The 24245-nt window shown below is 45.4% G+C and overlaps 1 protein-coding gene across 24 annotated transcripts in view; it reads left to right on the top strand.

Annotated features, from left to right (window-relative positions):
• Positions 1-24245, top strand: part of Pcbp3 (poly(rC) binding protein 3) — a 242143-nt gene that overhangs the window by 131922 nt on the left and 85976 nt on the right. For 4 of the 24 annotated variants that reach the window (XM_063279056.1, XM_063279057.1, XM_063279061.1 and 1 more), the window contains exon 3: positions 23519-23595. The exons of the other annotated variants lie outside the window; for them this stretch is intronic. The gene's annotated coding sequence lies outside the window, so the exon portion shown is untranslated. The remainder of the gene's footprint in view (positions 1-23518; positions 23596-24245) is intronic. 24 annotated transcript variants of the gene reach the window in all.

Genomic DNA, 24245 nt, shown 5'->3' on the forward strand with positions numbered 1-24245 from the left:
TTATTTATTTACTTTATGTATGTGAGTACACTGTAGCTGTCTTCAGACACACCAGAAGAGGGCATCAGATCCCATTACAGATGGTTGTGAGCCACCATGTGGTTGCTGGGATTTGAACTCAGGACCTCTGGAAGAGCAGTCAGTGCTCTAACCACTGAGCCATCTCTCCATCTTGGGATTCATTTCCCTGCCTGCCTGCCTGCCTGCCTGCCTGCCTGCCTTCCTTCCTTCCTTCCTTCCTTCCTTCCTTCCTTCCTTCTTTCCTTCCTTCCTTCCTTCCTTCCTTCCTTTCCTCCTCCTCCTCCTCCCCCTCTTCTTCCTCCTTCTCCTCCTCCTCCTCCTCCTCCCCCCTCCCCCTCTCTTTCTTTCTTTCTTTCTTTGCTATCATGTAAGTTAGGCTCGCTAACTACTGGAATTTGCCAGTAGTTTTAGTCATGACACAAGAAATTATCATTGTCTTTTTGTTTTGTCTTAGCAGCATTTAAATACCTTCCCTTGAGAGAACTTAAAATCTTCTGGAGGTGTAAATGTAGCCCTGCACCTTCATACCCACAGCAACCTCAGACTTGGATGGAGTTACACTGCAGTCTGCTTTAGATGTGGCCCAGCCTGAAAGCCAGCGACTGAGAAGCTAAAAGCAATGTGATAAGAATGTACCTTCACTTGATTCTTAAGATATTTTTTCTCAGTTACAGTCTTGAGTGTGGCGGGGATTGTATTTTACCATCCTTGGCTGTGGCTTTTATGAAGCCAGTGTTCTAAGTGACACAGGAAAGGTTTTAAAAGGACTCTGATAATCATATTTGAGACCTCTTCTGCGTCTTTGGTGTTTCCCACTTTGACCGTGGTATGTCTGGGTATAGATTTCATTATGTTTATCATGTTGGAATGACTGTATTTTTTTAATATCCTGTTTACCGAGGTATAATTTATATTGGATGTATTCCAAGGTATAATTTGTATAAGATGTATTTCTTTTACGCACATAGCTTTATGGGTTTTGACAAAATGAGGGTTTCAGTTATCACTGCAGTCATGACACAGAATATTTTCACCACTCCCATCTTCCTCTTGGCCTGTCCCCAGCCATTCGCTGTTGATTATAGTGGCCGTCCTATGTCAGAATGTGCTAGAAAGGAGTCAGGTACTGGGTGGCTTTTAGTGCCTGTTCTCTTCATGTTTCTATGAAGCTTTTGAAGTGTGTACATGTGTGTGTACACATGTGTCTACATGTGTGTATATAGATGTACATGCATGTATGTGTGCTTTCAGTGTTTGTGTGTGTGTGAGCAAATGAATTGATGAGTTTAATTAGGGTGACTTACATAAGCGTAAATGAGTGGTTATTTGTGGGAGCATGGGCTACAGCACTAAAAAATCTCTCTCAGCAACCCTTCGCTGCCTTATAGATCCTCATGGTGGGACGAGGGCCTTTGAACCCATTTCCCTCCATGATGGAACATGGGTGGGTCAGCCTTGATTACACGTCTTGTGCAGGTCATCACATCTTTAAGAATGCGGTAGCTGGGGGTTGGGGATTTAGCTCAGCGGTAGAGCACTTGCCTAGCCAGCGCAAGGCCCTGGGTTCGGTCCCCAGCTCTGAAAAAAAGAAAAAAGAAAAAAAAAAAAAAGAATGCGGTAGCTGCTGTGCCTGGAAATCAGCATCTTCTCCTCCTCCTTGCTTTCACACTCTTTCCACCCTCCTCTTCTGTGGGAGTCTGTGAACCCAGAGATGCTGACACAGATACCACAACAGAGGGTGGGCATTCAGCAGTCTAGCCCAGCACTCTGGCTAGGTATGAGTATTGTCAGTGACTGTTACCACTATGTCACATGCATACACACACACACACACACACACACACACACACACACACACATACACACATGCACACACACATACATACATACATACACACACATACACACACATACATACACACATGCACACACACGCATACACACACATGCATACACACACATACATACATACACACATGCACACACATGCATACACACATGCACGCATACACATATACATTCATGCACACATATGCATACACACATATACACACACATGCATACACACACATACACACATACACACATGCACACACACAAACACACACATACACACACATGCACATACATGCATACACACACATGCACACACATGCATACACACACATGCACACACACGCATACACACATACACACATACACACATGCACACACACAAACACACACATACACACACATGCACACACATGCATACACACACATGCACACACACGCAAACACACACACATGCACACACATGCATACACACATGCACACACACGCATACACACACATACACACATGCACACACACGTATACACACATACACATATACACACACGCACACACACGCATACACACATGCACACACATACACACATGCACACACACGCGCGTGCGCGCGCGCACACACACACACACACACACACACACACACACACACACACACTCAGTAGCCACCCCACTAGTCTCTCTGGTCAGAAGGGCTGGGTTTACAGCACCAGACGTGAATTTCCGGCTGTGGAATGCAGCTCACACCTAATAAGAAACTGATTGGTCGCTTTGCTTCCATATCTCAAGCCATCGTCGCATCAGGAGCACATATTGCTTGGCAGGTCTGTCATGTAGCATGCAGTGTCCACACGTGACCAAGACTGTTGATAAATATTTTCCATCACAGCCTCCATAGCACGTTATGTTTAACTTTACAGAAATGCTCAACTGTCCTCCAAAGATGCTCTGCCTTTAACAAGATGGGTGTGCATTCTGATTTTCGCCACATCCTTGTCAACACTTACCTTGGCTTTTGCATCGCTGCTAGCCTAGTAGGTAGGACGTACCCTACTGCGGCATTGCCAAGCATCTCCCCAGTGCCGGGCGGTGTTGGACGTTACTTATTAGTCACTTGTGTATCTTCTTTGGAGAGATAGCATTCAAATTCCTCTCCTGTTTTTAATCAAGCTATCTGTCTTTTTATCATTGAGTTGTAAGGGTTCTTTGGCTATTCAGGATGCAATCCTATTATCAAATATAAGACTGTTATAAATGCCTTCTACGGGTTGCTTTTTTACTTTGGGTAGGGTCATTTGATGCAGAAAAGCTTTTAATTCTGCTCAGGCCCAATTTACCCATTTTCCAAAGGTCATGTTAAAAAAAATTGTTGCCTAATCCTAGGCCTTCAATAAATATATGTAAATCAAATTCCCACCTATATGTCTTCCAAGAGCTTACTAATCTTAGCCCTTTTGTCTGTATTTTGTTAGCTTCAGCATACAGTATGAATCAGGGGTCCAAAACCACGAGGAGATCCATTTGTCATAACATAATTGTTGAAAAGACTGTTCTTTCCCTGTTGAAAGGTCTTAGCATTCTATTTTTTTTTTAAAGATCTAGTTATAGATACGAGGTTTATTTCTGGAGTCTCAGTTCTAACCCATGACTCACAGGTATATTCTTATGCCAGAACGTAGTCTATCTACACCTTCAGGCCTAGCCTAGCGACGCTTTGAAACGGGCCAGGATGAGCCTTCTGCCTTGGTTCTTGTCACTCAGGCGACTCCGAATCACCTGTAGTTCAGTGTGAGTTTGGGGGTCAGCTTACCCACTCCTGTAAACAAGGGCAGATTTGCCCAAGGTGGCCTTGAATGCACAGTTGAATCTGGAGGGCATTCCCATGCTAACAACAGGAAGTCTTGGAATCCAGGGAGATGGAGTGACTCATGTTTCTCTAGCTCTTTTAAAATCTTCTCACTATGCATTGTAGTTTTTATGTGGCACGGCTTGCATTTACGTTCAATTTCATCCTAAGTGCTTTGCTCTCTTCCGGACTACCACAGGTGTAACTGATCTCATCTTCGATATCCTTGCTAGTTTATATAATAATACAACTGACTTTACACTACCAAACTTGCATCTCGAAGCCTTACTTTATTTGCTCTCGTTTGATTTTTCTTGCAATATCCTAGTCCATGTGTTCTTTCATTTCTTTGTGACCAGCATGTCAGGATGGCAATGACTGGATATGATGAGGCTGGCCAGCCTTGCACCATTCCAGGTCTCAGGGTGGGGGTGGGGGTGGGGGTGAGTTACTTAGGGTTTCTTAAGGAGTATGGTTTTAGCTGCGTACAATGACAGCTACAGGTAATGAGTTTGCTGAGAACCATGAATATTCGATGAATTTCGACAGATTACTTCTAATTTTGTTAGTTTTGTCAAAAGTTTATTTTGTCAGATGTTTATTGAAACATGTTTTTTTTTTAATTTTTAATCTACGAAATGATAAACATGTTGCTTGCTGCTTGTTGAATTAACATTAATGAGTCAAGTCCTACTTGATTATAATGTGTTGTCTACGAGGAATTTTTTTTTTTCAACCACAATCACGATTCTGACCTGTGTTTTTCTCTCTCAAAATAGTTTCTCCATCAAGGTGGTCTTGAGCTCATGAAGGCTCCTTGTTTGGTTTTTAGGGAAACTAGTGTTCTGTCCTCCATGGTTTTTAGACTTATATCATAAACACTTGGGCTTATCATTTTGTTGGTGAAGAATTTTCAACTATAAATGAAATTTCCTAAATGTTCTAAAGAAATACCTTTGTATATATCCACAATTCTGATTGATATCATAATGGTTTCAGAATAGCCTTTGTTAACACTAAAATCCACCCAGCCTGTCTTTTTTTCTGTCAGTAAGTTTGTCTATCTGTCTTTCTTGACACTGTTGCCCTGTATATCCCGTGTACTCTGGCTTAGAACTTGCCATGTAGCCCAGGCTGGCCTTGAACTTACTATCTTCCTCAGCCTCCCACATGCTGGGAGTACCAGAGCAGGGGTAGTGGATTCCATGTCATGTCTAATGTTTTATCTCTTGTCCATATTGAATTGTCCCTTTTTTTGCAACTTCAGAAACGTTCTGTGCTTCTTGGCTTCCTTTGTATGCACCTTTCTTCTGTAGCTTTTACTGTGAGTGCCTGGGATACAATAGAGGCAAAGAGATATACAAGAGATTAGAGTGGGGACCCTAAAACCCCACACAGGATTAACTGGTTTTCTAGAAAGAGGAGACAATATAGCAGAAGTAATATTTGAAAAAAAAATAGCTAGCTGTTTTCCAGAATCAAAAGCTACCAGGTTACAATTTGAAAAATTCTGACAAGGACCAACCATGTGAGATGGAAACAACTCAGTTTCCTGCTCGTGGTGGTAAAATTTCAGGTGCTGAAGATGGGCAGAGCCCTTAGCAGAGGAAAGTGCCACCACCTTCCGAGAAATGAGTAGCAGTGGCCTTGCCTGTCACAGGAAGACGGTGATCCGGGTAGACAGCACCTTATCAAATGGAAAGAAGACATCTGCTTGGCCTTCTGTCCTTACGAATACATCTTGCAGGGATAGATGAGGCAAATACATTTTAGTACAGATAAAAAGCCAGAGATAGTTGATAGCTGTAGGCCTTTAGCCAAAGCACTTCTGCATGTTCAATTTTAGGGGGACACGCATTATCATCGTATATGCACAGTCTGAAGTTAAGGGGTTGGAAGCAGAATTATGTGCCTGTAATTCCAACCATGTGGCAGGTATCCTCTGGAACAGCCACACTGATACATCAGTGAGAGCCTGTAAGCCAAGAGTGGAGTGGTGAGGGTTAAAGGCCCTGGGACTGTGTGAGAGCAGCAGACTTTGATCATCTAGGGCAGTGGTTCTCAACCTGTGAGTCATGGCCCCTTTGGGTCCCCTAAGACCACTGGAAACCACAAACATTTACATTATGATTCATAACAGCAGTGAAATTACAGCTGTGGAATAGCAATGAAAATAATGTTATGGTTGGGGGTCACTGCAACATGAGAGACTATATTAAGGGGTCACAGCATTAGGAAGGGTGAGAGCCACTGATTTAGAGACTTAAGGAGTTAATTCCAGGATAAAAAATAGGAAGGAAATTGCAAAACAACACAGGAGACTTAAAAGGTCGCCACTGAGAAAGGGCAGTATAAAATGGTAGGTAAATGTATCGGAAATCTCTACAGGTATCACGGTGCTTTGCAGAGTTTCCTGAGGGAATTGCTTTCCTGAACGGCCTGTGCAGGGAGGGAATTGCTGGTCACGTCTCGTTCTGTGTCCCATAGATTTCAGGGTTTCCCCTCAGTGTTTCCTGCTGCCTCTCTCCCCGCTTTGCCTACACACTGCCAAACCCCTCGGACTCTCCTTGTCACTTTCCACTTCGCTCCAGCTCAGTCTTGTTCTCTCTAAAGGTTGTGTGTTGGACCTGGATCCCGACAGTGTTTCCCACCCTTAGAATTCTATGTTGTCTTGTGTACGGTCAGTCTCAGGGCCAAGTCTGGGATGTTTAAGCTGGTGATTACTGTTTTCTTAATGTTCCCTCTGGTGGCATATTTCAGTGTTTGGTAACCAGCAGGCTGATTTCCCAGGAAGTATTTCTCTGTCACCTGGTAAAATTGTCGTTTTGAGAGGGCCAGGTGCTCACAGTGGCCTATCACTGGGTCCTAGTATAGTGCCTCTGTTGTCCCATGGGTGCTGGCTGCTCACGGTGGCCTACCTCTGGGCCACGGCAGAGACTTGCAGCTGGATATGGAGTGTCAGGGGATGTGTGACTCCACATGCCTGTAGGGCGCTTTCACTTTGACTTTCTTCTTTGTCAGCTGGAGTGTGGTACCACTAGGACCCAACTAGGAGGGTACCAGAGGCTTCCTACTTTCCACAGTCTTGGTGGTTTGCCCAGTAGATTTCCTTGCATCTGCCCGCAGACTGTACCTGGTGTTTCTCTCTACTTGACTTTTCGATGAAGCCTGTCGTTTTTCCTGACACAGGCTTGTACTTTCTAGTCCGATTTTCTCATCAGGCGTCGCTGAAGATTTCATCTGCGTGCTTCCTTTCCAGACAGTCTCAGTTTTTTAATGTCGGGAGCACATTTAGAGAAATGTCTCAGTAGGCGGGGTTTTTCCTTTGTCCAACTCTCATCCAATACTTTCACGCACCCGGGATGGCATGTGTTATGTCACCTGAGATCGTCCCCTTGGTCATTGAGGGGGTCACACAGCTGACTGCTTACAGAAAGCTGTTTTTCAATGAAGGAGGATACTCAAAAAGTATGGGGAATGCATAAATGCATACCAAACGCATAAACAGTGACACTGTTGTACATTATCATGAGCTATGCACCCTACACATATTCGGTATATATGCTGTATTGTATATTCTTCTGGGACCACACTCATGCACGAGGTCCATCGTTGGCTGAGGTGTCATTATGTTGGTTCCTCTTGCCATGTACCAGTCCCAAACTGTTCCTTCAAGCAATAACTACGTATTATCTCACATTTGGGGAGGCGGGAACTGAAAAGTGAGGAGAGGTGCCTCGTACTGGGTCTACTGTAGGACAGTATGTGTTGACTGAGCTCAGGATGGAGGCCTGTACCTCTGGGGCCTTCCTCACAGGCTGTGGCATGGAGGCCTCGGTTCCTTCAGGCTCCAGTGCAGGTCATAGTGAGTGCCTCTCCTTTCTGCATGGACACTGCCTGCGTGGCCAGCGTATGCTCTTAAAGGGAAGAACCTAAGATTGAGGCAAGGAAGTACCACACCACCTCCCTGTCTCCAGCACTCAGGCTTCTCCTTTAAGCTCACCTGAAAGCGAGGCCTAGTCTCTGCCCTTTTAAGGGTGAAAGAGTGTAAAACACCAGTGGCAACATTTTCCAGCTACCCCGCTCTCCTGAAGGAATTTCTCAGATTTTCTTGTGGTCTGACCAGAGTAGGGTACCATGAGACTCCATCCCACAGGCTTTCCAGGGGCCGTTGAGCCTTGGCTGTTCTGTGGTTATTTCCACAGACTTTTCTGGAAGTGTTCTCTCCCTAAGCCCCCCACTCCTTGGTGATATACGAAGCCCCTGTGTTTGACTCCCTTTAGTGCTTTGTGCTGCTCTGACGCACACACCTCTGCCAAGTTCCCAGACCAGGCACCATGTGGTCTGATGACTGCTACACCAGCGTCTCAGGCTGCCCCCTGCTGGACACACACATGTCCACCATTGGTGCAGTGGCCTCTCCTGGAGTTCTGTAGAACTGAGTATTTGCTATAAAACATTTGTTTCTGCTCTCTCTTTCTGTGACCATGATAAGCTCCTGTTTGTAGTTTAAGTGATCCATAGACTGATACCTCGGGAGGCTTGTCCTGTCACTGGCATGACACCCCTGCTCTGAAGCATGTGGAGCAGACGATTCAGCTGCTGGGTACTGAGAGTATCGCGCTGCGGTGTAGTGTGTGTCAAAACACTGTGTGAGAGAGACCGAGTGTAGACGGTTTGTTACTTCTCCGTTTAATTTTATTTCTTCTACATAAGTGTAGAGAAACATTCAAAAAACAAATGCATAGATGCCAAAATTACCTGCTTCGAAGAGGAGGGGGAGAGGGGAAGGGGGGAGGGGAGGAGGTAGAGGGGGAGAGGGAGGAAGAGGCAGAGGAAGAGGAGGAGGAAGAGAAGAGGAGAGGGAAGAGGAGGAGGAGGGAGAGAGTGAGGAGGAGAAGGGGGAGGAGGAGGAGGGGGAGGAAGAAGAAGAGGAGGAGGCAGGGAAGAATCAAAGGGAGACCCGATGGGGAGGGGAATCATAGAGGAGCCCCGATGGAGAGGCAGAAGCCTGGGGTTTCTACTCTACTGCTTTGTGCCCCATTGTTAGTATTGTTGTAGCATTTGATCAGCAACCTGGCCAGCACTGGTTATTGGATATGGGTTTTGTGACAGTTAGCACCATATACACAGGGCAGACCCAGGCCTAGCTGACTCTGCCACCTTATTCCCCTCCTAGCATCTTTAGGATACTCTGTTGGCTGGTGCCGTGGTCTTGGGGAGGTTAAGTCTACTCACTGGTCTTTCTTGAGGTTTGCTTGATAGGGGTTAGTCTTGATTCTGTGTGCACCAAACAACTCCTTTACCTTCTGGTGTGATAGGGCGATTGTAAAGCAGTGTTAGGAAGAAATGTGAAGCCGGCTGCTCGGCACCCTTTCTTCTCCTCTAAGGTCAATGCTTCTGTGATACAGGGTTAGGAATACTGGTCCCGGCAGCCCAAACATGCCAGTCGTATGCCTACCACTTCTGTGGGAGGCACTGTGGCTCTGCCGCTCTCCCCTGACCCTCTCATACACCTGGCTGGGACAGACCTCCTGTCGAAGAAGGGGAGGGGCACACAGCTGTGGTTGTGACAGTACACGGAGGGAACAATGTCACTACCTCAAGGGTGTTTTCGTGCTTTTAATTTAAATAGAATCATGGAATGTCAAAAATAGCTTTACAGTGTTTTCTGTTTGTCACAGTTTGGCAAGGAAAGAGTGGTGTCATCGTTCTGTGTGCTTGCTAAGTGATAATTACAAGTGTGGAGACAGATGTGGCTTCCCGAGAGCCAGCAGGATTGTGCCAGAGCTTCTTTGCTCCTGGAAAGAGGAAGTGCACAGAGCTTTGTTGACTGGGACGGTGGCCCCCAGAGGCTTGGAGCTGGGCAGTCAGGGCAGCTGTTTCTCGTCCAGCGTGGACAATGGGGACCGAGCCAGAGAGAGGGTTCACAAAGTGACCAAGCATGGCGAGGGTCCATATGTAGTGGGGACCAGCATCTGTGATACATGGTGCCACGTTAAAGCCCTGAGTGAAGCCACTTATGGGCCATGGTGTCCCTTAGTGGTACACAGAGTGCCTTAAGTGGGCAAGCTGGAAATGGAGTTTTGCCTGTGCCAGATCATACTGGTACACTGCTCACATCCTGCAGCCCCCAGGAGTGTCAGGAAGAAAGGCTTGCTGTTTGGGCTACTTAAGAATTTTGCCGTGGCAGCCGCACAGATGAAAATGCCCCTTATGTGAGTTCCGGCTACACATTCATGAGAGCAGCCTGCATTTACACAATGGGCGTAGCCCCTGCAGAGAGAAATGGTGTCCAGTTACTTGGAGGCCAATTTCTTGTAGTTGCCAGGGTTTTGCTTAGCTTGAGAATGGTTGCTACTCACTTTGGGTCCCACAGCTAATTAACTTGTGGACTATTTAGAAGTAGTTAATTTTTTTTTAAAAAACCAAGTGGGACGAACAACACATAATCAACAGCCGCTTCAAAAACCAGATGATCAAATGTGGTCTCTCTCTCTCTCTCTCTCTCTCTCTCTCTCTCTCTCTCTCTCTCTCTCTCTCTGCTTCTCACATCCCCCAGTGCAACTTTTGTACATAACACAGCTCTGCATGGTGATTAATATATTGTATATTGAGAAATGATTCATATGTAAAATTCACCATGCTTAAGGCGATCCATTGCTCAGTGTACCTAGTGTACTTGTGGTTTGCCCAGCTTCCTCCTCTGTCTAGTTGCAGAGCATTTTAACACCCTAACGAACACCCCTGATCCTATGAAGCAGCGATCTCCATTCTCCGTTCCTACCTTCGCTGGTGTCTTTTTCTGTCTCTGCCTGTCTTGGGCATTTCAGACATGAGTAATCTTATACCACAGTCTGATTGACAGGCTCTCTTCACTCCATGCTCATTTTCAAAGTACCTCTGTGTTATAGTGTGTCTCAGATCTTCAACGCTTCATCTTTCTTTATCTATCTATCTATCTATCTATCTATCTATCTATCTATCTATCTATCTATCTATCTATCTTTTTGTGGCTCTAGTGGCTGATCCCCAGGCCTGTGGATGCTGTACATCGTCTCTACTACTGAGCTACATTACATCTCTGACTCCTATTATTTTTTATATCTGAATAACAATTGTAGCGATATATTATTTATCTCACTCCAGTTTTCTGTTGGTGAACATTTTCTTTTTTGCCTATTTGGTTTTTTTTGGGGGGAGGGTCATGAAGCTTCTCGACTGATAATGGCGATGATGATGGTTATTATTCTTCGATTTGGAAGCTTTCAGTTCCTTGGGAATTAAATGAAATGTAGATATGGCAGTGCCACAGGTAGCTTACCGAGGAACCCCCTGTCTTCCATAGGCGCTGCCCTGTTTATCATTGTCAGGTGAAATGGTCACCTCAGTTTAACAGGCGAAGGTCTAAGAGTGGGGATAGAAAGACTTAGGAGCCATTGGTTGCAGTCAGCTCCATGTGGCCCACTGACCCACTGAGGGCCCTAGTCCTGCCTTGTTGTATGGATCAAGTATCAGCTAACACTGGAGGCTGGAGCTGGAAGGTCACTGGCAAGTGACAGGGAAAGAAGAGCCATGGCAGCTCTCTCAGGAGTCAGGATGAGGGCAAGGAGGCCACGAGTTAGGACATCCACCCTCATGAAGCTGAAATAAGATTGGTTGGGTGTAGATACGGCCTTGGGATTAGTACTATGGCCAAGGCTGCCCAAACGCAAGGGCAGCAATATTCTCCTGGCAGCTTATGCCCTTTATTGTCTGTCCCCTTCCCTGCTAATACCCAACATTGGCTTGCCTTTGCACCCAGTTTTGAGAGAACACCCATAGGTACAGGCTGCTGTGGTGTGGCACCAGTAGAGGCCAGCCATGCTGTTAGCCACGTTTAGCCAACTGTCATCAAACCCTGCATTATGACAGAAGCCTCCCTGACGTTCTGAGCACAAACACTTGATGAGATGAAGACTTCTGCCCCTGGCAGACTCACTTCTAAAAAACGTGTTGTGCTTGACGCCGTCTTTACACATGCTATGCGGCTGCAGGCGTTTCAGCTACACAGTGAAATCATTAGCAGGGCCCTCACAGCTAACACTGCACCCACGGTGCAATCCTGGTTTCCTATGAGTGCCAAACAGATGCTACTTAGAGAATAGTCACAGTTTTGGTAGATCTTGATCACATCCGTCCTCGAGGTGATGGTCACTAGGAGCCCCATATGGATTTAGTGTAAACCAGAAGCATCACTTTTATGAAGTTGTGGAGACCAGCTTGTTTAGCAAAGGAATTATGGAAGAGGGCTCGGCATCCCCACTCAGCATGGTCACTGTGTGGGATGCTAGCAGATCAGCGGTGGGGTGGGGGATGGGAGTCAGGTCTTTTAAAGAATGGGCATGTAGGTAGACGAGATGGAGGAAGAGCATGCTGTCACTCTGTGGGCAGGGGGCTGAGCATCCTCTCACCAGCTGCTCCTGAGGCTCAAAGATGCTGTCAGTGTTTATGAGAACCCAGCACAGAGGCATGCTGGTACAGAGTGCTCCAGAGAGGCGATGCCCCTGTTTCTCTGCCAGGATATGTATGTATGTATGGCACTGGGCTTTTCTGGCTACATGAGCAGAGCCACCACGATCAGCCCCCGATTGTGTTTAACTCACTCCCTGTCACCAGAGGTCTAAGCTCCAGGGTTTCAGGAGTGCTGTCAGGACCCTTGCTGCCTCTCATCAGCTTTCACAATGTTTTCTGCATTCATTCTGTGCCTACAGTTGACTAGAAGTGTCTTTGCAGTGGTTACGGTTGGTAGGTAAGACTTAAACTTTGAGGGAAAGTGGTCCCCTTAAGACCGTACCCAGGATGCATGTGGTCAGGTGCTCATGCTGGATTTGCATGCTCTCACGGGTCTGCCTATAGCCCAGAATGTGGACAGCCGTGGGCCCTGGTCCTGGTTGTGATGGGGACGATGGTTACTGTCCTCACGTGACTCCTGCTGCTGGTACATTGTTTTGTCTAATTCCTAGAACAATGGCTTTAGGCAGGTATAGCATTTCCCCTAATAGTGGCAACTTACACCCAGGTGCTGTAGGCTCTTCTCTCATTACTCCTGGTCAGCATGCAGATGCCAGTCCATTGAGTTTTCGAACCCCATGGTTCTTCTCCCCAGTCAGTATCCAACTGGTGGACTCCGTATGAAGGGCTTTACGGTGTGTGTCTTAGCGAAGCAGGGAGAACGGCACCTGTCACGTGAGTGAGACAAGCAAGGTGTTACATCTCTCAGGGAAGGCTGATCACAGCCCAGTGACTGAGTCTGAAGTGCAACCGAGTACAATCTGCAGCTTTCTTGTTAGAAAAACACATCTTTTAATGAATTCCGTGAGAAGAACAGAAAGGAAGAAAAGAACTTAGGCTTACCAGGTTCTGCCTGCCGTTGCTCCTTATGGTTTCCTGGAAGGGCACTCTGAGCCCTGGGGGGTGGGGGTGGGAGGCTGCTTATTCCTCTACACCCTTTGAGCCCAAAGAGGCCCTCCAGGTGGACGCCGGATGTCACCAAAGGACGAGGACCACATAGCTCCCCTGCACAACTCCATTGGATGAAACCACCCAAAGGAGTCTGTGCTCTCGACGAGCAGATCTAGTGAGCCAACATCAAGAGACAGAATGAGAATAAATAAGGGAAGTTGGTGATTGTTTAGAATTATACGGGGTTTGTCCTAATTTTTAAATGCAGTATATTTTGATTATATGTTCTCCCCCTCTCCCAGCTCTCCCAACTCTACCCCCCATTAAATATATTTTGATCATATTTTTTAATCTTTCTCTCTCTTAGAAAACTCACAAAATGAAAATCAAAACAACCATTCAATAAGACAACAAACACTGAAACAAACAAAACGACCCCCCCCCCCAACCCTTGAAGAACCATGGAGCCTGTTTTGACAACTAGTCTAGGGCATGGGGCCTATCCTGGAATATGTAATATACCCAGTGAGGCCTCCTTTGGAGACAACAGGTCTTCCTTTTGCCAGAAGCCATCAATTGCAAATACCTTCTTGGTTAAGGGTGGGACTCTGTGTCCGCTTCTCCCGCTCAGTACTGGACCCTCTTGAATCTGTGCAGGTTTTGTGTAGGTGGCCCCAGTGTTTGTGAGTTCATCCGGGCATCAGTCCTGCTGTGTCTGAAAGTTACTGCTTCCTTGGAGTCATCCATCGCCTTTGGCTCTTAATCTTCCCACCCAGTCTTCTTCATAAATCACTGTGTTGGGTTGGGAGGTTGTTAAAGCCACCCATCCCATTTAGGCCTGAGAGTTCCAAAGTCTCTCACTCTTGACATTGTCCAGTTGTGGGTCTGTGTTCGTGCCTATTTATTGCAAGAGGAAGCTTCATGGACGGCGGATGAATGAGACACTGACCTATGGATATAGCAGAAGGTCGTCAGCAATTGTTTTATTGCTATGCTTCTACACCAGAAAAATAGTAGTAGGTTTTCCCTGGGCCCATGGCTCAGGTTCTCAGCCACTTTAGCTGGGTCAGGTGTGGATTCCATCTCATGGAGTAGACCTCTTAAAATCCAATTTTAAGAAGTGTTTGGTTGCTCCCATAACGTCTGTGCCACTACCGCACCGTACACCTTGCGGGCAGGTTATTGTTGTAGGCTGCAGGGTTCGTAGCTGGTGATATTGATCGCCTTTCTCCTCCGGTAGCATTCAGAGTACCTTCCAGCACCATGAACGCCAGTCAGTAGAGGTGAAACTTCTAGTTGGGCACCTTTTCCTAAAAGAAATTCAACTTCTCCATTTTCAATGACATAAGTACTGTCATCAAGAGGGCCTTGCCATCAGGTTATAGAGAACAACCAACCCATTGGCAGTAATCTGTGATATTTTGCGGTGGGGGAAGTTCATGGAACTCTTTGGAAAGCAGGATGTGTGACCTATTCCTGGCCCTGAGGTTTTACATGGTGGTATAAGATGTCTGGGCGGGACATTGTCTCCCCTGTGACATGGTGACCTGTTTAGCTTCCTGTTACCTATGTATGTATTTTAGGGGGTTTCTATATAGTTTTTCAGAAGGCCTTTAGGTTAGCTGCTCCACCCCATATCCCCTCCTTTCCTTTGCCCTCCCTTCCCTCTGCTCACTTAACCTTTCTATTCTAGTCCCCCTTTACTCCTATGTAAAATACTATTGTTTCCACTTCCTCGGGAGACCCTTTTCCCTGACCCCATAGTCCCTGACTAGGTACCTAACCTCATTGCTTATTCGGACTACAGCATACATATCAAAAGCCTAAAAATTAACATTGTGGGATTTTTTTCTACACTTTATTGAGGCTTGACATTGTTGTAACTGTTTTGTATTTATCCTATTATGATTATTGTAATTATTCCTTGGTGATCCTACCCTTCTCTTTACACTGACATCCTGTGGGCTTTAATCTGTTGGGTGAGCTTTTGTTTTCTGAAGCCCATGCCGGCTATTGACTAAAACCATTTTACATTTTATTTTGTACATAGTTCTGAGCATGTTCTACTTCCTGTTTTTTCTCTTGGTTTTTGTTTATTTGTTTGGTTTGGCTTTTTGTTTTGTTTTGTTTTTTTCTTCTCTGGGGCTGGATGTGCTCATGGCTTCTCTTGTTTCTTCCTAAAGGAGGAACCTTCCTAAAGGAGGATCTTAGTTTTTTGTCTCACTGTATGTGTGCTCTCAAGCTTTGTCTAGCTCTCTCTTATGTGACTTCAGCCATGTAGGCTGGTTAGTTGGATTGTGTCCCATAACTGCTCCCACACCCTGGAGACCAGCTGCTACAAAAGGGTGTTATGAAGACGCTGTGAGACCTCTGCCTCCTATGAACACTTGTTCTGTTGGGACCATTATTCCTGGTCTTTCATGTGCCACACTAGTACCTCCCATGTCTACCACCACATGGCAAATGCCTTTCAGGAGTCCCTGCTAGAGAGAGGGTCCTCAAGACTCTCATCTTCCATTAGGGTTAGAGTTTGAAGGACCAAGCGACTTGTTTGCCTGGTTCTTTCATTTTAACGCAGTAGAGTGTTGATGCTTTCCCCCTAAGATCAGGACGTGGGGTGGGGGTGGGCACTGTTCTTACTTTTCCTGTTCATTACTGTTCTGGAGATGCTAGCGAGTTCACTATGGTGAAGACAGAAATAAAAGGCTTTGGAATTGGGAAAGAGGAAGCAACCCTGCCTTTATGTTCGGCTGACTGTCACTCTATCACATCCAAAACAAGCTAACTACCCCTAAGAAGAAGCTTAGCAGGGCTACAGGATACAAGGTCGATCTATAAAAGACAGTTGTCTGTTTTATTCTAGCCACAAACTCAGGGTCACATAGATAGCCTATTTAAGTTCTTTGGGACACTAAATAAAATAAAAACTAGACAACATGTGGAAGATTTTTTTAATTGAAAACATTTTTCCATATAATAATATATGCTGATCACAGTCATCCCCCACCCCAGCTTGCTCCCAGATCCTCTTCACTCACCCACCCACCCAACTCTACATCTTTTTTCTCTTTAGAAAACAAACAAACAACCCAAAATTAAAATAAAACAAAACAAAAAGCACAAGACAGGCGGTGACACAGAGAAGGATCAACCGATGGCTTGCTGTGGGAAAGCATGCCGAGAAGCCTATGACCCTGAGTTTGATCCCTGGGGCCCATGCGGTAGAAGGAAGAAACCTACTCTGCAAACTGTTTACTGTCCTCCACCAAACACCCCGACATGTGGTTTAAATTATGACGCAAACATCATTTAAAACCACCCACTTTACAGGAAAGAGTGTATTGGGAGCCAAAAGAGAGAAATAGCAGGTCACATATAAAGATGCACTTATCAGAATAACACCGGCTTTCTCAATGGAAACTTGAAAAGGCAGAAGAGTATTGAAAGACAATCTAAGTGACTGTATCCAGCCAAACTGTTGTAAATTATGGGGAAAGCATTTCATAATAAAAGTAGGCTAAAGGAATTTATAACTGGTAAGCCAGCTCTCAGACAATACTGGAGGAAAGTCTTCACTGGAAGAGAATGGTAATCATATTGAAGAGGCTCTGAGGGCAGGGGAATATTCTAGAACAGCAGTTAAACAAGTAAGTATTGTGAAACCATGAAATACTACAAAATCAAATGACCAGAATCAATACACATTTTTCTGTAGTCATTCTGAATATCAATAGTCCTAATTTCCCAATTAAAGATATGGTGTATCTATTTTCTGCCTTCAAGAAACATCCCCGACAAGAGCTGGCCCTGCCCCTCGCCAGCTGCAGCACTCAGGACAGTGGAACCCTGTACTTTGCCTGGGCAGCACAGTAGAGCTCTGACCCTGGTGGGAAGGTGCAGGTGAGCCATCCCTAAGGGCATGAGGGCAGGAGAGCTGGCCCCTCCCTTTACCAGCTGCTGCACTTGGGTGAGCTAGCCAGGATACTACTGCAGAGCTGGCCCTGGTGGTGTGGGTGCAGGAGAGCTGGCAGGCTGACCAGCTCAGCTACCACCCGGGCCCAGATCTAGGGCTTTGAGTTGTCCCACCACAACTCACTTTATACTGGTCAAAGGGACAATCCATCAAGAAGACATTACAATTTTAACATATATCCACCAAACACAGGTGCACACAGTTTCACAAAGCAAATATTACCAGATATAAAGCTATAGATTAATCCCAACACAGTACTAGGTGACTTTAATACCCCAGATGGCACTAATATACAGGGCATCTGGATATAAACAAAGAAACATTGGAGTTAAACGATATCATAGATAAATCAGATTAACAGACACCTACAAAACTTCCATCCAAGCACTGCAGAATACATATCGTTCTCACCAGCCTAAGAACACTCTCTAAAATAGGTTATAGATTTTGACACAAATGAAGTCCCAATAAACACAGGAAAAGTGACACAACTTCCTGTATTTTATCTGACCCCAGCGGAACAAAGCTAGAATCCAACAGCAGTAGAAGCTACAGAAAATTCACCAACTCAGTTGAACAGTGAGGAAATCAAGAGAGAAGTTTAAAAATTCCTAGAGTTGGGTAAAAATGAAGATACAACACGCCAAAGTCTATGGGAGACAATGAAGCCTTAAGAGTAAAGTTGATAGCTCTAATTGCATATGTTAAGAAATCAGAGATATTGCAGATAATTTAATGATGCACCCTCCATCTTGGAAGAACAAGAAGGTGAACTGAAATTCAATAGAGGTAAATAATTAAGATCAGGGAGGAAGTTAACAAAGTAGAACTAAAAGAGAAAGAGAAAGAATGAATGCAGCAAGGAGCTGATTCCTTGTAAAGACAAAAAATATCAACCTTTTAGCGAAACTAAGGTCAAGACTGAGAGACAACTCTCAAATTAATGATGCTAATGAGGAAAAGGGAGACACTAAAACAGATCCCAAAGAAGTCCAGGAAAGTATAAAAGAAATGGATACACTTCTAGACACATATTCCTAATAAAGTTAAACCAAAATGAGATAAGTAATTTGAACGGATCTATAAGAAACAAACAAGATTGATGAAGTAATTAAAAATTGCTCAAGTGAGAAAAGCTCAACCCCAGATGGGTTCGCTGCAGCGTTCTACTAGGCCTTTAAAGAGCGAGCACTGATCCTTTCCAAAATATTTTATAAAATCAAAAAGGAAGGGATGTTGCCAAACTCATGTATGAAGCTAGTAAGGGGTCTGTCTCAGCATAGTAAAGGCTCCACAGGACAAACCTAAAACCAACATTTTAAATGGAGAAAACTTGTAGCGTTTCCACTAAGACAAAGGTTTCTTCTCTCCCCACCTTTTATTCAATGTGGTTTTAGAGCAGTCTTAGAGCAGTAAGACGAGAGCAGCAACTGAAAAGGACACAAATAGGTAACAAATTAAAAATAATCCTTTTTTTGCAGATATATGCAGATCCCATACACAAAAGACCCTAAAGCCGGTATCAGAGAACTCTTAAAATCTGATAAATTCCTTCAGTAATATGGCAGGATATAAAATTAACACAGAAACCAGCCTTCCTATATATGACAGATGAGCACATTGAGAAAGAAATCAAGAAAACAGCTCCATTTACAATAACATAAAAAACAAACAAAAAGCCAAAACAGGAACAATAACCACCACCACCAGCCACCAACAACACTGTAATAAGCTTAACCTAGGAAGTGAAGGATCTCTACAATGAAAACCTTAATACCCTGTAGAAGGAAATTGAGAAAGACATTAGAGCACCATATTTATGGGCTAGAAGAATCACTACTGTAAGAATGGCTGTCCTGTCTAACAATCTACAGATTCAGTGCAGTCATCATCAATACTCCAATGCACAGCCTGGTCCAGAGTGAGTTTCAGGATAGCCAGGGATACACAGTGAAACTCTGTCTTGAAAAAACAAACAACAAACAACCCAATCAACCAAGCAAAAACCAACAAAATAAAAACAAACAAAACTTTGAAAACTCGTCTGGAAGTAGAAGACCTTGTGTCCTAGTTTGGTTTCTCTTGTGATAAACACCATGACCAAAAGCAACTCGAGGAGGAGAGGGCTTATTTCACTGTATGCTTTATAGTCCTTCATCAAGGGAGGTCAAGGAAGGAGCTCTTAAGCAGTAACCACAACAGAATGATGGACACTGGACTGTTCCCAGGCCCATGGCAGCCAGCTTTCCTATACAGCTCAGGCCCAACTGCCCGTGAAGGGTACCATTCAAGAGTGGGCTGGGCCTCCTACATCAATGAGCCATAAGAAAAACTCCATAGCCATACCACGGACAGCCCGATGGAGGGAATGTTTCGATCGAGAATCTTTAAAAGTCTGTTGTTGTTCACCAAAGCAAACTTTGACATCCTACGTTGTCAAGGCAATTCTGAGCAAAAAGAGCATGGTTGGGGTATCACTGTACCTGATTTCAAGTTATGCTTTAGAGCCCTGGTCATAAAAACAGCATATTATTGGCATAAAAACAAGCATATAGATCAAGATAGAAGAATAGAGGATCCTGGATTTAAACCCACACAACTCCAGCCACTTGAGTTTTGACAAAGATGCCAAAAAAATACACATTGGAGAAAAGAAAACATTCTCAGCAAATGGTTCTAGGAAAACTGGCTATCTACCTGTAGAAGAATAAGACTAGACCCTTCTCTCTTACCATTCATAAACATCAGCTTTTAAAGGATTACAGACCTTAATGTATGACCTGAAACTTTGAAATCATTATACACAATATATACACACATATACACATAGATCTATAGATAGAGATAGACTTTGTGAATAGGACTCTAGTTTTTCAGGAAATCAGGCCCCAAATCAATAAATAGAACCTCATCAAATTAAAATGCTTTTGTAGAGTAAAGGGTGGTGTGATAGATAAATAGGCATGGCCCCATAGACTCATGTGTTTGAATGCTGCCCCCAGCGGTGGCACTATTAGGAGATATGGCCTTGTCAGAGTGGGGTATAGCCTTGTTGGAGGAAGTGTGTCACCGTGGAGGTGGGTTTTGAGGTCTCATAGTCACACAGTCATCTTCTTGCTGTCTTTGGATCAAGATGTAGAACTCTCAGCTCCTTCTCCAGCACCATGTCTGCCTGCACACTGCCCTGCTTCCCACCATGATGATAATGGACTAAACCTCTGAAAGTGTAAGCCAGCCCCAATTTAAAAAGTAACTTTTATAAGAGTTGCTATGGTCACAGTGACTCTCAATGCAATGGAAACACTAACTAAGACAGAAGAAACCCTAATTAAGAGACAGCGTACTGTATGGTTAGCTGTACATCGGATAGAGGAGTACTATACTGGAACTCAAAAACAGAACAACCAACCCAGTTAAAAACAGGCTAAGGAACTGAGCAAAGTCCTTGAAAGAAGAAATACACATAGCCAATAAATATTTTAAAAAGTGTTCAACATCATTAGTCACGAGGAAAATACAAATTAAAAAGAGGCTGAGATTTCTCTCATAGCAAGTGTCTGTCCCACCCAGTCCAATTGGCTGTCTTTAGGAATATAAGTAAGTCAGGGTTGAAAAGATGGCTCTGTGCTTAAGAGCACCCCCTGCTCTTGCAGAGGTTCAGGGTTCGGTTCCCAGCACCCACTTAGACGTAGTTACATGGGGATTCGCACATTCTTCTGGACTCACAGGCCTTGGGAATGCACACAGTCACCTACAGGCAAGCAGAGAATCACTCCTGTACATAAAGAAAAAGTAATATTAAAAAACAAATGCCGGGGAAGGAGTGGGAACATAGGAAATGTGGAAATCAGTGTGGAGGTTTCTCACAAAACCAAACATTGACCTTGCGTGCGACCCAGGCACATCACTTCTGGCCACTTACCAAAAGGACTTTATATCCTACCTCAGAGATGCTTGTATATCCAAGCTTGATGCCACTGTCTTTCCAAAGCAAGGAGTGGAAATGAGCCTGGATGTTCACCATGGTGAGTGGGTGGAGGAAGCATGGTGTCTAAACACTGTGGAAATTCATTCAGTCAAAAAATGTAGGCGTGACTCTTATGGGAAGAATCGATGGGGCTGGAGAATGCGCTAGGTCTCAGTACTCAGGCTCAGGAAGACAGTGAATTCTCTCTCTCTCTCCTGTGTGGGTCCCAGCTCGTTACCTTACAGTATCTGCCTTTATGTAGAAGGGGATATTTGTAGAGCCTAGGAAACTAGGGGAAAACACGGGGCCTATGAGACAGGTAAAAAGATTCTCTTGTATATGTGGTGTGGAGGGTTATGTAGAGCACATGTGGTATAAAGTTGGAAGAGGGAATTCTGGGAGTGGACAAGTCTAAGAGGGCACAGAAGTGAGGGAGACGGGGAATGTGGGGGATTGAGGTGGGAGGGGCATAATAACCCACAGTATATGAAAAGGTCATAAATATGATAAGCTAAACAAAAGGTAAAAGGGCTTGGAATGGAGGTACTGTAAGCTGCTCCTAGAAGCCACGTGCTAATAAACAAAAACCCTAATGTGTGGGATACTGTCCTACTAATTGTTGGTCAGGGAGGGTCCTGGAGCTCCCAGAACAAGACAGGCAAATGCTGTTGGTTGCTCACTAGAAGGAGATCGTTAAGACCCTATTGCCGAAGACACCGCATGTCTTGGTCAGAGGACATAAATCAGGCTACCACTGGGCTGGAAGCTTCTTCGCTGCTTGCTAGCCCTTGTAGTGGTGGGAGCTGCTATTCAGGCTGGTGAGGGACGCATTGCCTACAACAGTTGTACTCAGCTTGGACCGTGTGTACAACAATAATGTCTGACCGAGGAGGATGTGTCCACTGGTACCACAGAGGCAGGTCTATTTTACGACAACCACATGCTTTTTGTGTTTTAATTTGATGCCTGCTCCTCATGACTGATTCTGAACCCGGCCCAAAGCCTGTGGTTGGGAAGTGACAGGCCTGAGTGAGGAAGCTACTGTAGTGGTTTCCTAAAGGGACCTGATGTGTGCCTGTCAAATCGCCTTCTAAGCCACTGTGTTTATGGCCGTAGATTAGTGCTAATGTCAGCCCTGATCTTCTTTTTACACAGCCAGCAGTGACTGTAGAGACTCATAACCAGTCAGAGTCCCGAGAATAAATGACTCTCGGATTCCTAGCAGTGGGGACATCAGCACCACCCCTCCAAGGCTCAGAGAACATCGCAGAAGTAGGGATGGAGAGAATAGAAGATCCAGAGGAAGCTGGGGTGGGGTAGCATATGGAACATTTGCTGTCTGGGCAGGGCATGGCTGCTACGCTCAGGATTAGGGCACAAATCTGACGAGGACTGAGCCTGTCAGTATCCTGCTGTGGAAAGGACAGGGTCTCGTGGGAGCCAAACCTAATGATACTCACAAGAGGGAAAAGTGTACGTGTGCACGTGTGCCTGTGCACTCACAGACACACACACACACACACACACACACACACACACACACACACAGGGGCGGACAGGCAGAAGGAGGGAGGGAGAGCGATGGAGGGAAGGAGAAAGAGAGACTGACAGAGAGAGGGTAAGTAGAAAGGGAGAGAAGGAGGTATGGAGGAAGGGAGGGAGGGAGGGAAGGAGGGAGGGAGACAGAGGTAGAGGACATGGAGGTAGAAGGGGGAGCCAATCAGGAAATAGTTTACTGGCAGAGGAGAAATGGGCGTGACTGTGATTGAAAGACATTATACATGTGTATGGAAAGTCAGACTGAAACCCAATATTATGTATAGCTAATAAATGTTAATAAAAACATTTAAAAAAGCTGTAATGGTGGTTATGCTTAGAAGACAGCCTTCCATAACACCAACTAATTAGACACCCTGCACTGACTGATGGGACTCGTGTTACAGCACACAGACCAGGGGCAGCATCCCAGCCAGGCCTTAATGGCTGCCTTTTCTTATTCCGTCGCTTTGTTCCACAAGCACTGGGGACTTAAGGCCCTTCAAAGACGTGCGGTTGGATTTCCAAAGCTGCATTTCTGTGCTCGCTGAGGCCGCAGACGGTTTTGAAGATAAAGTTAATGAGTCTGGTCAGATAGAGTAGGCTTTGGGGTACATTAGCAGTGTGTTGTAAGAAAGGGCTGGGTAAGCACGAGGCTAACCAATAAAGGCTCAGTATGGGGAATGGGCAGGCGGCCACACTAGGATTCACAGTATCTCTTTACTGAGGTGCGTGAGGCAGAGGAACAGTTGCTGGTGGATAACCACACCCAGTTTCTGTGAGCTTCCCAGGCTGAGAAGAATGGAAAGGGGTCAGGGGGATATGGCCTTGTGTGCCTTCGTGTTACTGGCCTTGTCAGCTTCCTCAGGTAATGTGACGCTTCTCCCTTGCTTTTTGGTAGATGGACAGTCTCTCCTCGGGGAGCAGGTGGGCTGGCAGGACAGGCGTCCCCAGGCCGGGAGAAGGAGGCGCTCCCAGGTACTCTCGTCCACCCCTGCTGGTGACTTGCCCACCCAGCCCTGTCCTGTTCCAGACAATGGCCACCTGTGACCCTGCCTGCCTTAACCTGCTTTGCCCATCTGTGCCTGCCTGTGCCTGACCTTAGCCCAGAACTCTCACCCTTTCCCACCCCGACTCAGGACTGGTCCTGACTTCCGGTTCCTGCCTTGCTTCACCACTTTGACCCAATTCCCAGTAACCCCGTTCTGCCATGTCGCATCACAGGGACTTCTCAAGAAGGAACTGTTGAAAGCCCGTCAGTGCTACCTGCTTCTCATCTGTTTATTTCTGTTCAAAGGGTAATTTGTAGTGAAACGCAAGCACATGTTTATTTCCGAGTAATATGGCCTGGATTCCGGGATGACTGTGACTTCTCATGCACACTGTCCCTTCCTGTCTACACAGGATGGTGGGAACGCTTTATCTGCTTCGTGGTCACTGTCATCGGGTTAGAAACAGTGGAGGCGAGGAGTTCAGAGGAGCACAGACCTGAGGAGGGATTCTAGGTGAGGCTGGAGGAATTGAGCAGCTACAGGGTCAGCAGATCAACAGCAACCAAAATGGACGCTGTGCCAGCATCTGCTAAGACCTGGGACATGGACTTTACATCTGAGAGAAGCAGTGATAGG

Source organism: Rattus norvegicus, chromosome 20 (genome assembly GCF_036323735.1).
Source record: "Rattus norvegicus strain BN/NHsdMcwi chromosome 20, GRCr8, whole genome shotgun sequence".
NCBI lineage: Eukaryota > Metazoa > Chordata > Mammalia > Rodentia > Muridae > Rattus > Rattus norvegicus.